This window comes from Strigops habroptila, chromosome 7 (assembly GCF_004027225.2).
Source record: "Strigops habroptila isolate Jane chromosome 7, bStrHab1.2.pri, whole genome shotgun sequence".
In the NCBI taxonomy this organism is placed as follows: Eukaryota; Metazoa; Chordata; class Aves; order Psittaciformes; family Psittacidae; genus Strigops; species Strigops habroptila.
In genome coordinates, this window is record NC_044283.2 from 29,464,426 (window position 1) to 29,481,546 (window position 17,121).

Genomic DNA, 17,121 nt, shown 5'->3' on the forward strand with positions numbered 1-17,121 from the left:
CCGGGCGGCCGGGGAGCGGGTCACGTGGGGTGAGGAGGGGAGGGCCCGTGAGGGAAGGGGCCGGCCCGTGTCCCGGGGGTGCTGTGCCCCTCGCGGCCCTTCCCGCCCCGGGGCGCGGGGCGGCGAGGGGAGGAGGAGGAGGAGGAGGAGGGTAGTTTGCCGGGGCAGAGAGGGATGGGCCTGCGGGCTCCGGGTTGGCTCCTGGGAGCGGCGCCGCTCTGGTGAGGGCGGCCGCGAGGGTCGGGCGTCAGCGGCGGTGGCGGGCGGGAGGCGGGGGAAGCAGCCGGGCGCGGAGGGGTGGAGCCGCCGGGGCGGGGTTGGGGGGTCTCCAGCGGGTCACCGGGCGCCTCGGGGGGGGCTGGAGCTGCCGCGGCACCGGGAGCATCGGTTGGCGGGTGCTGCCGGGCAGCCCGTGCGCGACCGCCTGTCCCAGCTCCTTGCCTCCTTCCCGGTGGTGCTCGCACTCCGGCCGCTTCGGCCGGCCCCTTGTCCTTCTGTGTTAGAGTTTTAATGGAGGACGCGGTAAGGTGAAAGTTACAAGATTAGGAAAAAGCCCGTTGTCCTTAGGGTTTGTGTATTTCCCCCTCCTGTCTTGACTGTTTCCAGCACTTTGGGTAGCCTCCCCATGGGATGGGGTCCGGTGCTTTCATTCTGCAAACCCGGGTGCTGTAACAGCCGGTTGGTGCAGTAAACCTTGTGTTTTCTGCAAGCGTAAAATAGCAAATCCAGCGCTTTTGGGGAAGTACCAGACCTATTGGACCTAAAGTAGTAGTCATAGTGCATTTTCGTGGGGAAATGTTTGGGGTTTCCAGATGTGTGTTGGCCTCTAATGAAAGCTTAGTCTCTTGCGTGTTATGTATTTACAGTAGCTTTTTTTTTTTCCCCTCAAGTTAGAAGCTGTCATAAATCCAGAAATCTCAGATAAATATAACAATTCCTTTGAAACCTTCCAGGCAAGGCTTACACATCAGGAAAATTAATTTATGGCCTTATGAAAGGAACAAAGCTATATTTGTCTTCAGCAGTATTTCACATATGACAGGCTGGAGGTTGTTAAAGGGGCAAAGATGCTATCTGGATTTATGTCCAGGTGGTTTGCCTGAACTCAGCCACCCTAAACTACATCTTTTGCTTTTACGTTGTCTTTCATGTTCCTAAAGTCAAAGAAAAAAGGTGTTACGGTAATTGAAATATGACAGAGAACATGGATGTATTTTAAACATGGATAGGGAAGATAGTCAATTAATTCTTAAAAATGAAGTGAGTTAGGAAATTACAGACTAAGGAAAGATCAAAGTAAGATGCCTGTAGTGTGAACTTCAGTAGCAGCAGGATGATGTAAAATGCTTTGAATTATTATGAATGGTTTTAAAGGGTTATGAATTTTGTTTTAGATGTGTCAAGTGTGAGTTGATCCTTTGCAAAGTGTAGGGAGATAAGCAGAGAATTTAGACGGAAGTAAAACCGAAAGAAGCACTGTGGACAATCATTAAAGGGAACAGGAGTTTACTGTGCCTTTTAGATTAGATTACCCATGGAAATAGAGAAATAAAATGAAACAGGACAAAGTTCAAGGGCTTGTGGGACTTCCTTAAAAACCTGGAGTTAGGATTCTAAGGTTGTCCTCTGCTGGAGCAATTAAAACCAAGTAGAAATGAAAACCTCTTTCTTTCCACTGTTGCCACTTCAAATGAAGTTCAAGTTCATATTTATACTGACAATTGCAGCAATTTTATCAGCTGCAATCAACTGTTTTTTGTAATTCCCTCTGTATGGGAACAAAGTACTCATGGCTTTACCAGCCTTGGGGGCTTGGATCAGAAGAGTTGAGTTTTTTCCCCCTCATCTTTCACCTCAAAACAACTAAAAACAGTGAAAGAGAGTTGGAGTAGGATGGATGAATAGATGAGTAGGGAGCCTGACATCGGGCACTGCTTCCACCAGTTGTAGAAATCTGTCTAGTATGTTTCTTCAGATCTTGCTCTTTCTGCTAGCAGTGCTTACTGTCACAGTAACCCCTCTCTGTCTCCTGATGTTTGTGATACATGCTGTTCTCTGCATTCACAGTTGCCCTTATTGTCCTAAGTCTCTCCTGGACACTCAGGGCTTCCGTGCAACAAGGGAAAAGGAAAATTTTCCAGGTTTAGATAGAAAAAAGTTTTATTTTTGCCTAAGTTTGTTCTTTGTGGTTGTAGAAAGTTGTTGAAGTTCATTAGGTTAAAGAAACAGACTTCAAATTTGATCTTAAATACATACCAGCAGTATGCTGCAAGAATAGAGGGAATCCTCTGGGTATCAAGTGATTTTGGAGCCTGACATACTATGGGTGGGTTCAGGAAGAGAATGCAGAGATTCCAGAGTATTCAGAAGAGAAACCATTACATAAAATAATGACTTTTGCATTGGGAAATCCCCGAGACATAAATTTCTGGAATCTGGGAGATTACGTGGGGAGAAATTTCACCTCATTCTTATTCTCTAAACATTCGTTTTTATCACTGTTGGAAGCAGGGTACTGGGCCGAGTTGAACTTTGTATTACCCAGTGTGGTCATTCTTAAATCTTTCAGCTACAGTTGATACTTACAGCTTTTCTTTTGGTGTATTATTTCACCCTTGGGATATTAAACTAAACAAGAAAAAACTTGATTTTCTAATCTTTCACTGTGTTACTGATAGGATGTGATAGTTATGTAAGAGAGGAAAAGAGAGACATGCGACTTATTGCTAGATTAGATAACACACATGGCTCCACCACCACTCCATTAAAAATAGCATGCACACAAAAATCTGGGGTTTTTTGGGTTTTTTTTTCCTCTTGTAGGGTCAGATGATACTTTAAACCAAAGCTAAACCATGATATTGTGCCTTTCACGTGGGCCATTCTAAGAAGCACTTCAGGGACTGTGTTTTCCCCTACAACTGCTGATGTAAGTCTTGGTCATCCTCGTTCAGAAAGGTACCTACAAATTACTCTGCCTTCAGTACAGTGAGGTAGAAGTACGTTGCTTTCTTACAGTTTTTAAGCTGTTGATTGGATGTTTCTGTAGGCAACTCCTTGTACAAGTAGTGTGTGCAACGCAATTAAACATGACAACAAAATCCTAGAATCATAGAATGGTTTGGGTTGGAAGACACCTTGTAGATCATCTAATTCTACTCCCCTGCCACGGGCAGGGACCACTCACAGTAGACCAGGTTGCTCAAAGTCCCATCCAGCCTGGCCTTGAACACTTTAAAATAGTGGTTTAAGTTGTATTTAATCCTGCTTTAGGTAAATTATGTGCAATTATGCTGATTTAAGATCTTCAGAAATCGACAAGAGTATAAACAAAATGAAGCAAAACTGAAGGAAATTAAGCAAACCCAGGCTAAAGCAAAGGCAGTGGCAGGTAGTGGACCTAAAATTAATACCTGCGTTCTCGAAATCTGGAGCCGAGCCCCTTTTTTACAGTCTTGGTATGTATCCCAAGAAAAAGTAGTTAACCCAAAGAACGCAGTTATAATCTAAGAGATATTTGGTAATAGCATTCTGGCTGTTTCCCCTCTATTTCTTTAAAGGTAGCTAGCTAGCTAGCCAGCTGTTGTCACTTTTTGCCAAGTTATATGTAGCAAAGGCAAAACAAAATGGAGAAAGATTAGATTAGGCAAATAAGAGTCATAAGCTTTAAAAAAACCCCACCAATTCCTCAATGGCTTTTGAAGGCCTTAGCTGATGATGTTTGAGGCACTTCAGCCCTGGCTAGGAAATAATGAATGCTCAGAACCAACTTGGTTTTGTTTTGTTTCAGTTTGTTCTTTGTTGCTAAGTAGACTTTTGGGGCTTCAGTGAGATAGTTCTGGCAGGCAAACTTTTAAATGGAAAAACACTCAGCATCACTGCAGGAAAAGAAATGCTAACCTTTGTGCAACACAGTGTTGGGCAGAAGTTGGCTTTGAGTAATAGAGGTTTTTTTTAGGTACAAGAGACCACAAAGCTGCATTTGCAGCTTGGTCTCAGTGGCTAGTTAAGGTGAGCTGAACAGGGCTAGGCTGCTGCCACTATCTCTGGCATTTCTGTACAGCATTGCAGTATGGGTTTTAATGGATCTTAATTCCCTTTGAGAAAATTTGAGTTGTGGGTTCTCAATACTTTTGAAATAATGCCCTTGGTAAATTATTTAATTACACTTAGTAATTATGTATGTACTGGTGAGTATAAAACCCCCCCACCAAACAGCTACACATAGGATAAACAGTTACCTACATGCTCGAAAGATAAGTATCTAATTAAAAATAAAAAGGAAGGCAAAACATAATAGGATCTAAAATACTTAACCAGGTAGAGTAAAGACAGAGAGAGAGAGTTTATTGGCTAAATCCAATAAAGGACTTAAGTATCTAAAGCAGGATTGAGGGAGAATTCAGGTCCCTAAGTCAAAAAATGCGATCTGAGAAATCTTGCACAGCTGTTGCCTAACCCAGGAGATGCCTAAAATCAGAAGGCTCTTCCTTGATTTTACTTTCTGTCTTTACAGTGTCTAGGATTTTACTTCTGTGCACATTCAGTGTGCAGCAGCTAGAGCAGTTTAGCACCTATTTCCCATTCAGCTATGTACAATTCTCAGCTTAAGTGTTGAAGGGCTCTGTTTTGTCAGGATTCTAAGGCCACGGCAAGCAGACATTCATATTCAGAGAGTGCAAATTTGGTGTAGCTGCTTGCTTTTAATGTGAAGGATGGGGACATTGAATAACCTTTTATTTAACAACCTGTCTGTTAGGTTACTGATACAAGAGTTGGAAGATTCAGTTTTGTTCTGTCTAAGAATGTTCAAATGCATCTCCTCCTTCCAAGTAATCCATCTTAAAGAGTGACTGCAGGAATTTAAATTGTCTTGGGAGCATGAATTAGAGATGAGGATGTATCACTCCCTACTAAATGCCCTATTTCTTGGGATAAATCTCACACTGCTTCTGTTCCTACACACTACAGACTTCTTTGCTTCAGTAGCACAACTTTAACAGGAGTGGAGCAGAGCTGTCATTATTTCCAATAGCCCAGTCTCTTGCTGGGTAGGTTCACTTTTCTGCCATATGTTGACTTGAATCTTTTTTGTTTGATGGGGATACACAGCAACAATAGGTTGCTATATGGGAGGCGTTTGTTTTCTCACTTCCTTCTGTTATCCTGGCAGTAATTTAGCAGAATACAGCAAGCCCTGCTCCTTGTTTTTTCAACAGAATGGCAGTTGGATCCTACAGTTGAGAGAGGACTCTAGGCTGTGAATTGTAAGGACGCTGTGTTGCCTGTGTCTTGGCCTGAGTTAAGTTTCTAAGGAGTTGCAATAACACTGCTGCATTTCTTGCAGACTAGCATTAGGCAACCGTGATGCCTCAGGGCAGTAACAAACTTCTTCATACATACTGTATAGCATACCTGGGTATTCCATGTGGGCTTCTGGATTCGTTGTTGGGAAAGGAAAAACAGAAAACTGAAAACCAGTTTGCAATCATATAATTTTTAGTGTCCAGTTAACTTGTTCATTTGCTTGTACCAGGTTTGAATGTATCCCCTTCTAAAATGCTACATGGTTTTTACGGTATTGGCATGTTTGAATACATATGGATATGTTTGTATGGATATTAATAGCAATTGCCATTAATAGGTCGGGTTCGATAAATCTGGCAATTTTACTCTGAAATTATGGAAATACTTTGACTATCCTGGAAACACCAATAAGTGGAGTCACTCATTTCCCTGTTTCCATGTTGTCCTGGGTTCAGCAGTAGCCGTCATTTAAAATGAGTTACCACCTGGGCTTAAACCACAACACATGTTCACCGTATTATTTCTTTTGCCATATATGATGATATGTGGTGGTTTGTTCCAAAAGATACAACTAAATGTTTCTACATGTGCAGGGCAACAAACTTAAAAAGTTTTAAACAAACTTTTAAAAGGTTTTAAATTTCTCCAGTTTAAAAAAGTAATTTAGCTCCAGATATGACATGAGTCATATTTGTCTTTTCTTTAGGAAGAGAACCCTTGGACTGATTGGACTCCTTCCTTCTGCCGTTATTGCCTGGTAGGAGAGTTAAATATAATCTGCAGATTTATAAAAAAGCTAAATATTCAGTGGAATATTTGCTCCTATTAATATATGTTGTAATTATTCAAATAATAATGCACTTACAGTGTGAAATACAAAATTTAAAGAGATACAGATCTCTGAATAATCATGTATTCTTGAAGTTAAAGCTCTTAGTGCAGGACTGTAACAGAATAATGAACAAAAAGCAGAATAATAGCTAAAGAAGTGCTAAAAAGACTTTAATTAAAGAAGGACTTTTGTTTAAAAAGTTGCTCACTAAAAAAGTGTGAAAAACAAGGAAGTCAGTGGTTTTTCCAGTTTATCAGGATGTTTTCCCTCAACTGAAAGTTGGTGGCTAACAGTTGTATTGCATATACTAATTTTTTTTTTTCCCCTGGGTGTTAATGTATTCACATTAAAGAACAAGCTGATCATTTTTAAGAGAATGTATAGCAAAAGTAAAAGATAATGATTGGCATGTGTTCTCTGTTCTAGTTTGAAGTTTAAGGAAAAATTTATTTTGGTATCTGTTTTATATTCACTAATATTTTCTAATATGTTTGCTGATTATACATTCTCTATTGCTTGTTATCAGGTTGGATGTTTTGCATCTACTTATGGTCATCTTCTGATGATCATATAATAAATTATATTGAGATATTTAGCTTTCAATATATTTTGCCAAATAGAGTTCTCTTAAAATTTCTAATATTGCTGTTCGTTCTTATAAAATTTAAGAAAAGGGGGAAACAATTACAGTCATTACATCATATTTGCATTAAAAGTCTGCACGTACTGTAAACCCAAATCTTAAACCAAGGGAGAAGGGAAGAAAGAAAGCTTATTATGCTTGATATCTAGCCTCTTGGAAAAAAGCTACTTTATTTTCTGTGTAGTCAGTAATAAATGTGGAATTAAATTTAAAGTTTCAGTCAATAAAAATACATTTTAAGAAACACATATAGAAATCAGAAAAGATTTCATGACCTACTTATAGTGGTAAGTGAAGAAAAAAAATGATTTGTTACGACTGGACTGGACGTCAGGCTGGAGTGGGATATCATGCTGTTGACTGTGATTGTCAGGTACCTTTGCATACAACCAGACTGTATATGTCAGTGCTGCTAGTATTAGATAAATCACTGAGTTTCCAGCTAGCTAATGATAAAGTTACTAGTCTTTAAATATTCAAAAGGAGTTGATATAGCTAAAAATTTGGATTTACTTATTCTTCTTAGATTGACTCTTTAGGATCAGAGGAGCAACGGCTCCTTGTCTTAGGTATTTCTCATTCATAGAGTTCTCTAGAGTTTTCATGTGTATCTGGTTTTTTCTTACCTAATGAGCATCTTTCCTTCAGAGATTTTAGAGTGCTGGGCAACTATTTCCCATCAATGAGAACAGACAATATATGGATTTTCTGCAAAGACTATGAATGTATAAATGTAGTGTTACATGAAGTAAGTCTGACCTGAGCAAAAAGTGATTACTTTAAATTTTATCAAGGTGGCAGAAAACATTTCTTTAAATGGCCTAATTGGCAATGATTTACCTCTCAGCAACAAGGTGAATGTTACAGTTCCTACTCCTTTCTACTTCGTCTTGTACCTATTTACTATTATTTATGTCCTGTTTGCTTCTTGAACATTAGTAGCATCACATTGTGTGCTGTAGGCTGGGATGTCGCAGCCACATCTTTCGAACCTTTTACAAGCATGCTGCAGGAAATGTGTGCCACTTAGGCCAAAGACAGCAGGTGACAGGATTGAATTTGGAGACGATTAGTTTTTCAGTGGAGCATGGGATCATGCAGGAGAGAAGTGAATGCTTTCAAATTCTTCATTTCAGCCTGATTGTGTAAAGAACATTTGGCGTTTCAGTCTTTCTTCTACCTGTCTTTCTCCTTCACCATATTTATACAAGATAAATTAGTATCTGGTCTTTGGCTGTTGTCCACTAACGATCTATATAGAGACAATAGAACACCTCATTTAATTTCACTTCCATACCTGAAAAAACCCAATAAAACATTATTTTATTCCTCCGACATATATTGGACATAATTCGTCCATGCAGTGGTATTAAGATTCAGTCATATGAGTCTAGGCTCATCACACTTTTCTCATAGGTGGCTTTGTGGCAAGTAGCCCATCCCAAATGGATTCTGTCTCGTGTTCTGTCCTTGTCATACCGCATATAGGCATTACATTTGAGGGATATTTTTCAATGATTTATGTCCCTCAACTCCTGATTGTCCAAGAAGGGTTTCATGAGAGCTCAAAGACTGTGATAAGCCCATGCATAAAAGAGTATTTTTTTAATGACATAATATATTCTATTTATTTTCATATTTCTACCGCCTATCAAAACAATCATAATTCTTTAAGCGAACAACTTATCCTGCTGCTTTTCAGGGGTGTGCTGGCATGCATTTTGCTGGGCTGGTACTGGTAGATCAGCCCCATTTCACACGCAGTTCATGTCTGTACTTCTCTGAAGAATTGAAAACCTAACAAGCTGTTGTCTTTGTTTTCCTTTGTGACACATTGCAGACCCTCCTTGTTTCAGACTACTTGGTTTGAGTCCTGGGGCTCTCAGCTGTGGAGATTTGATGTCACTGTGTCAAGTTTCATCACTCCTGTAATACTTCATCCTCCTGCTGGTACTGCTTCAACACCCTGATATCTGGCCATAAATCTAAGCCGAAAGTTAACTGTGTAGACTAGATGTAAATATTTATTGTAGAAGTAGAAGGTGCAACATGTTTTTCGTTATTGTGTTTAAACATTTAAAAAAACCAAATTCCTCTCTGAGGTTCTTTTTTTGGTACCTGGATTACCTTGATAGAAATGGTGAGTGGAATACTCTGATGTTTACAGTGCTAATGCCAGGGGGTAACAGACTTTCAGAATTCTGGAGTTCTGCAACACCATTAACAAAATTAATGGTCATTAATTGATTCCAGGCTTAAAAGCAGGTTATACCAATTTTAGGACTGATTCATATCTTAGGCAGAGTAGCTAAGTAAACTTGCAGTTAAGTAAACAACAGTATATCAGAAGGTTTTTTAATAAGCTATGTGCTGATAGATTACAGCATATCGGAATCCACATGTCAAGAATGGTGAAATGTGAGCAAAGGAGGCAGTTGCCTGTAGTCTAATTCATCCAGATGGCTTTCTGATTGAAAAAGGGTTACACTGTAAGAGAAATATCAGGTATTTGAAGAGAGAAATTGGGTACAATCAATAATTATTGGGAAAGTAGCGGAAGCAAAAGGGGAGGTAGTTCATTTATGTTTTCCTGCAAACTGCAAAGCTCTGATTATATTTGCACTAATGGCACTGAGCTGTCTCTCTTCTCACGAACTTGGCCATTTCCAAATGGTGTAAAGCTGCCAAGTCATAGATGTAGCTACTTTCCTTCTCTCTGGTGTCACTTAAAGCAAAATACAGGTTGTGTTCAGATTGTACCATAGCTCTAATTTCCCTGTGTCCACAGCGTTTTGGGAGCACAGTGGTAACTGGAAGGAACCTCTGATCCTTCCTTTCCTGCTCCAAAGAGAAGAATATGAAAGATAACATGTGTCAGTATGTCTGAAGCAAGTCTTCAGTCTTGGAGGTGCTTCATTTTGAGACAATGACTACCTTTCTGTAGAACTCAATAGAAAGACATAATGCTTTTATTAATTCTTACTGCAAATAACAGTTTCTCCCCAGAATTACTGTTTTAAGAAATCTTGCTTTAAAATAATAATTTTAAGGTGATTTACGTAAGAAATGATAATGCTATAGAATGATTATTGTTTTTAAATAAGCACTTATGCAGTGTCATTGTCTTACATGTGATAGTCAGCTGGATTTTTTTGAAAAATTCAGTTTTCAGAATACCGGGCTTTACCTTGGATTCCATTATTGTTTCCATTGCATACTTCATTCCTACAGTTCTCCTGTCATTATCCTATTAAAATATATACATGAAAATATCTGTATGTACCTGTGAGCAAAGTATTTACAACCTTTTTAAAAACAGTTTGCATTAGCTTCTGCAAGTCTTGGTTTTTTTAGGAAGTAAAAATTAAGTAGAGTTTTAAATTGAGAGTAGTAAGTGCTATTAAACGTAAAACAAAAAATAAATAGTACATTCCTCTGTTCATACTTCTCTCTGTAAAAGTGGTACAGTGTGCTTTTCTGCCTTCCAAAATCTTCAGTAGTTCATCATCTCTGAGATCGGTGTGCAGTGCACTGTGCAGGTCGTGTTTTAGAAAGGCTACCTTTCTAAACAGCCCAGTTGATTCTATGATTCTGTGTTGTTTTCGTGCAGACTTGGCTTTTAGAAGGAATAGAAGTTTCAGTTCCTGCTTAACTTAGTAAATGTGCTGAGTTGGAGGATACATTCAGTGTTTAATAAACTAGTTGGGAACTGTTTCAGATGAGATGGAGAAGCCAAAGTATCAGTTGAAATTATGTTTTGTTTTCCCACTAGAAGATTGGCAGTTAACTGCATTATTTGTCAAGAAATCTTTCAAGCAAGAAACTAAAGTCAGCTCTATTTGCACAAAACTAATGGTCTAAGATTTTAAACAATTTTCTAATTACTTCCCATGATACATAATGCATCCCAGAAGCAATAGATGTAAAAGAGCTTCTCTTCTAGGAAAGTGAAGATAAAGACAAAAATAGAGATTGTTGCCAACCTTTCAAATAATTATTTACAATTAGAGATTTGGTAGTAAATTTTTGAAAACTGCATTTTTTTATTGAAGAGATCTGAATTTCAGCTGAACAATGTAGTTATTGAATAAACTATTTTTTAGTAAGAGGAAGCAACAGATTCATTTTTAAACTGTTTTACTTCCATTATGCATAACTGTTTCAATTAGGAATTTTAATAAATAACTGCAACTTTATATTTAGTTCCTTTTGGTTTTGATTGTTTGGTTTTGGGTTTGGTTTTTTTTTGTTGTTTGTCAGAGTTTGAATTTCCTGAGTACCACAGGACAGTTTCCATGCTTGATCTGCATAATCCCTGCAGAAGGCAACTGTGTTCTGGGTCACCAAAGCTTCATTCATATTAGAGATTGTGGGTGTTTCAGGCGTTAGGCAAGAATACGGGCTCCCTTATGTTCACACAGAAAAGTATTCCTGCAGTTATACTTGTTTTTAAAAGACTGACTTTTGTCCTTACAGTACTCCATCCTTTGGTGGCCACCAGTTGTGTTGTGTCAGAGCAGAATGGGTCAAGGTAGCAGTAGGGCTCCCTGTGCGCTGTTCTGTTTATTTTGCTCCCGTCCTCCCTCAACAGTTGTATCTGCACAAGTGCTAGATGAGTGAAATGCCCAATGTAGCCATAAACTACCAGTTGGTTTTGCAGTAGAGAAGTTTCCACTGAAGACTGTCTTTGGGCATAGGCAAAGGAATTAGATGCCAAGGGTATCAGGGTGCTAGGAGCAGTCGCTGACTGTTGCATCCATGATAGAACTGCAGCACTGTGTACAGTCTTTGGTCCCTTCCTCCTGCTGTTTTGCAGACATTAAGGGAGGAAAGAGTTGGAAAGCACAGCATGGTAGTTGCTACGGAGTTGGCAGTGGCTCTTCCCAGTCATTAATTTCATGTTCTTCTCCTTTTCCTCCTACTTTATGGATCATAGCGCTACAGAAGTAAAACTTGTTTTCTGAGAATTTGCTCTGAGTTTTTAGGCACAGCTCATTTCATCACCCACCCTCCATCCCTTTTGTATGACAGGCCCTTGCTGGTTTCTGGAACCTCAAACAGTGTAGAAGTGTTAAGAGATAGATCTGTTTTTTAGGGAAAAACTGCTTGCAGGAGTAATAGTAGGAAGTGCTTATGTAGGAGTATGGTGGGAATTTAAATTTGCTTTGACACACTAGTGATTGACAGTGAATGATGTTTTGAGTGATCTTTTGTGCAGATGAAGTGGAGTTACGCTGGTGGTTTTGCAACAGTGGGTATTTCCAAATGTTTCCCCAGTATGTGTACAACTACAAGGTGACACCACTGCAAAGAAGTGACAGAACAAGAGGCAGTGGGCACAAACTGAAATATTTAAAAATAAGAAAAATTATCGTTACTGCGAGGGTGGTCAAACTCTGGAACAGGTTGACCAGAGAGTTTGCGGAGTCTTCATCCTTGGAAATGTAAAAAACCTTAGTGGATATGGCCTGAACAATCCACTCTACTTCACCCTCCTTTGAGCAGAGGGTGGACCAAATACCTCCAGCGGTCCTTTCCAGTCTCTGTTAAACCCTGCTGCCTTGCTGACAAGGCATAAGCATGCAATAATCCCTTTTAAAGTGAAGTGGTAATTCTCTGGGGTATTGTTCTGGCTTCCCACAATTAGTGGTTCAGAAACTTCTTAATACATTCTGTTGTCACTTTAGCGACCTTTAATTATTACAAAGGATGTAAGTGTAAATTATACATGCAAAAAAACAGACACCAGAATCATTGTTAATGAATATCTCCAGTTGTATAGTCACTAGTGAGAAACATTTTGAGTAATAATGAGACAGATTTTGGTTTCTTTGAAGTCTGTAGTTAAAACTTTCATTGACTTCATGGAGCTAGGGATTTGATCCATTACGTTTTATATCTGACATGTAAACTGACAGGTATCTGACATAAACCAAAGTGAATAGGTTAGTTAATATATTCAAATATTCTATAAAACCAAAATCTGTGATAATAGGAAGTTCAGGTTACTTCTGCCTCCAGCCATCAAGCAGCTATCTCTGGTCTGCTCTTTGCACAGTCTCGTAACTGCTGTGCATCAGCTATATGCTTTACTTGCTGGCATGATCATCTGTCAGGAAGAGCTGGGAAGCTTCACTTTTTCTGTAGAAAGGCTTTTAAATGTATAGAAGCAGACTGGGAGTGCACAGTTGAGGAATGGGCCCTTTTATATGACAAGCCACACTTTATACTTTGCTGTGCAAAGAAATCTCTTAGACTTCTGAAGTTTTAGAGTGGAAACTATTCAGTTTGTTAAATGAGATTGTTTGTCTAAAGCAAGCATATAAGTAATAGAATAAACAAATTTTCTCACTAAAGGGATAGTTTCAGGGAAAGAGGATTAAAATTCTTGGAAAATCGGTGAGGCAGTTACAAGTGTCAGGTGATTATGTGGCCTTATGTAAGGGCAGTGTTTGGTGTCTAGCCGAGTATTTCTAAAACTTATAGGGGAAACTTCTGTTCACATTTCACAGAATCAGCTAGGTTGGAAACGACCTTTAAGATCATCAAGTCCAACCACCACCCCAGGACTGCCAAGACCACCACGAAATCATATCACTGAGGGCCTCATCTGCACGGTTTTTGAACGCTTGCAGGGATGGTAATTCACCACTTCCCTGGGCAGCCTGTTCCAATGCCTGACCACGCTCTTGGTGAAGAACTTTTTCCTCATATCCAATCTAAACCTCCCCTGGCACAACTTGAGGCCATTTCCTCTTGTCCTATCACTTGTTACTTGGGAGCAGAGACCGACACCCACCTCTCTACAACCTCCTTTCAGGTAGCTGTAGAGAGCTACAGGGAGGTGTAGAGAGTGATTGAGGCCAGCATAAATCTGAAAGCACTTAAAAAAAACCCAGAGCAGTGTTTGCTGCTATATTACAGCCTCCCCCCCCCGAAAGAAAAAAACTCTGTCTCTAAATAAATTTCTTTACTACAGGGAATTCCTAAAGGGGATCGTGTGGTTAAAACAGGGGCTTGCAAGAATTGGATTTTATTCCTGCCTTTCTTGCATACCTGCTGTAGTGTATAGGGCAAGCCACTGTATGTGGCTCCATTTGTCTTAACCAATTTCTGTCTTAACCATAGCAAATGTATTGTCTTTGTGTATATCTGATATTCAAACAGTGTAGCGTGTGTGCGGGGGGGTTGGTAGGTACATTATCTATTTGTTGAATGGCAGTGTATTGAAATAATTTGTTCCTTAGTGGATTTGTTTCATGGAGAAAAACTAGCTGGAACTAACTGGGAGAAAATCTTTTTAAGGGAGGGAGTTTTTTTAAATTTTACTCCCATTTAGCCTAAATGGTAATAGGTGGTAATAAACTGCTTCTGAAGTCAACCCATCTGAAGTCATTTATTTGTGGTGTTTGCTAGATTTTTTCATGCGTAATAATCTTTCAAAGGCTGGGTTGGTTTGGGTTTTTTCCCACGATTGCGCCCAGAATGCAAATTATGTTCCATTCTGTTATTTTTCTTGCACATCCACTCTTTTTTATCTCATGATTAGTTTTTGTGCGGTTTATATCACATTACTTTTTCACTTCAGGCTTGAAATATCTTTAAACTTGGTGAGAGGCATAATACCATTGAATAATTCTCTTTGACTCATGCAAATCTTCATGTGTTTAGACTTAGAAAAACAAGATCTTACATTGGTAGAACATTGCTTGAAGTGCTGAAGATGACTGGCTAAAATCTGGTAAGTACTAATTAGGTAGAATTTGTCATTCTGTCAGTCAGTCTTGCAGATTTTTGTGATCACATACTGAGCATACACAAAGCAAGAGAGTAGATGCAGCAAGCTCAAGAAATGTTTTCCAAATGATCCGTCTTTCAAAAGAAATTTATGAGCTGATGTTAAAACAGAAGCATGAAATTTTTCCAGATGACAACAGGATGAAAGATGTCACAGAGATCTCAGACAAAGAAGTCAGAATAGGCAGAAATGTATTTGGAAATATGTTAGTTTTTACTGAAAGTGCAAATCTGGACATCAGAGAAGTCCTGGAATGCCTGCCAGGCTCTATTCTCTGTCCCCACTAGGCTTTTAGCACTGTGGTTGTCCACTACGTAGCATCAGATGAATCATCATGAAAACGAAACAAGAAAACTTTACTTGAGAGAGAGAATATAGAACATGAACCCTTGCTGAGACAATCGAACTGCCATCTGTGTGTTTTTCTGGTATTATCATATTTTTTTATGCCAAACGAGTAAACTATTTGCACCACACAAATACTGTCTACTCCAGCACATAGTACATGCGAACTACCAAGCACAAATTTGGACATTCAACAAGTTCTGGTCAGAAAACTAATGCCAAAAGAAGTGTAGGCCTGTGATAAATGATTGGGTCATCAAAACTTCACGGCTTTCCAGGAGCTTATAAAATGCAGCTGTGTCCATCACTGTCAAATTAGTAAATATGTATTGGCAACCAGTTGACTCAGTTACAGAGAGAGTTATAAGCTGAAAATGTGTAACAAAGAATGATGGCAAATAGGAGGATGGCATGCAAGAGCATTTCAGTGCAGAACTGGAAGAGAATAAAGAGAAGAATTAAGATGGTGAGGTATTCTCTAGTGCTTTTTAGGAACTTTATGGTACGTCTAACCTGGTTTCACTTAGAAAAATAACATTATTGGTTTACAGTCTATTTAATATATGGGAATATGTATTCTATACTTGTAGTAAGAACTCATTTAATCAATACCTAATCTTTATAAACCAAACTTCCTTTTTTTTTTTTTTTTTCCATAATAAAATAGTTATCATAGCTAAACTATCCCTCAGGGTAGGTTCTCATATTAGCAAAGCCTCAAGATCTGTATGCTTAAAAAGCATTCACTAGCTCAGATGTAGCAACTTTAAGATCTTAAATTTTGGCTCATTGAGTGGTGTTTCTTTGTGCAGTCTGTCTTCCCATACAATAAAGCCTACTCACAGATTTCTCAAAGCCTCTGTGCAAATCCACAATTTCTGGCAGCCCATGTTTATGCCAAGATAATGTGATTTCAGTGGAATAATGTTAGTAATGGACCGATGGCTGCCTGGGTGAAGCTCTGTGGAAAGAGAAAAGTCATAGAAAAACATCTCTACTCTCCAAAACCTCATTAAAACTTACAAAAGTTGTTAGGACAAGAATCTCCATCTCATCTGAAGAATATGGGTTTTTAAAATACTATTTCAGTAGAAATATCACACTGATTGAGTAGAGTATTGGAGATTACATAATGAATTACTTGTGTCACTTCCTGCTGCACCTGAGATTTACATGCCAGCTCCTTTAGCTGGGTATGTGATTAACTGTTTCACACTGGGAAAAATAAGGGAACAAGATTATAAGATGTAAATTTAAAATGTACAAAAAGTTTGGACAACTTGAAATTTAATAAAATATGGAATGTTTTGCCTTTATAACAAAGCTAACACAAAGAATGTTTTGGTATCTCAGACTCATAATGCAGTGATTTGTGTCTTGAAGGGGAGAGACTTTTCTTTAAGCATTTCCTGATACTATCTGCCAAGCTCTGTTAAATGATTTACTGAGTGGTTTCAGGGCTTGGTTATTGTTCAGTTCTTCAGTGTTAATATATCACTCTTCCATCTGTAATGGAAGTACCAGGAAAATTATTTCTCCTGGTATTTTCTTGGAAGCAGTAATAATCTTTTTTTTGTGTGTGTCTCATGACATTTGAATTCTGTGATGGTTATTTAAATGTGTTTAATTTTTTTAAAGATCTTTAATCATTTCCACGTCATTTCTTTGCTCACCTTTCACAAGAAACTGTAATATTCTCAGTAGCAGTTCTGTTTCTCCGTGTCATTCTTTGCCCTAGTAATTACCTCATTGGCTCCCCCTTGCCACCAGGGAATCATATTTTTCTTTCAAACTGTCCAATTTTTAAAAAGAAGTAAACAGGGATAAATTTGTACAAACCTTGATTTATCCTTTCAAACCTGAACAAATAATTGCGTGCCCTAAATTTGTCTGTTTTTTCCCTACTACATCAGGTGGTCTTGTGGAAGATACTGCTTGTCCCACAAACCATACCTTACTTTCCTGTCAAGCAATCTGCATTCACCAAGGCTAAAATATGGCAGAAGGAATGTGTCTAAAAGAACTAGTGATTCTGTAACAGTTGGTTCTGATACTTCATTAAACCTGAGAGATGAGCCGGAGCTCACATCCAGTAACTCTTCTGTACAGTCATGGAGGACAGAACGGGCACCGCAGTCTCTCTTTCTGCCATGCAAGGCTGTGCTCTACATTGAGTTGGAGTTCAGCTTTTGAGCT

The 17,121-nt window shown here is 38.9% G+C and overlaps 1 protein-coding gene across 2 annotated transcripts in view; it reads left to right on the forward strand.

Annotated features, from left to right (window-relative positions):
• Positions 1–177: 177 nt before the first annotated feature.
• The window catches only part of TRMT9B (tRNA methyltransferase 9B (putative)), a 111,384-nt gene continuing 94,440 nt past the window's right edge, over positions 178–17,121 (forward strand). For both annotated transcript variants that reach the window (XM_030491477.1, XM_030491475.1), the window contains exons 1-2: positions 178–221; positions 6,014–6,064. The gene's annotated coding sequence lies outside the window, so the exon portion shown is untranslated. The remainder of the gene's footprint in view (positions 222–6,013; positions 6,065–17,121) is intronic.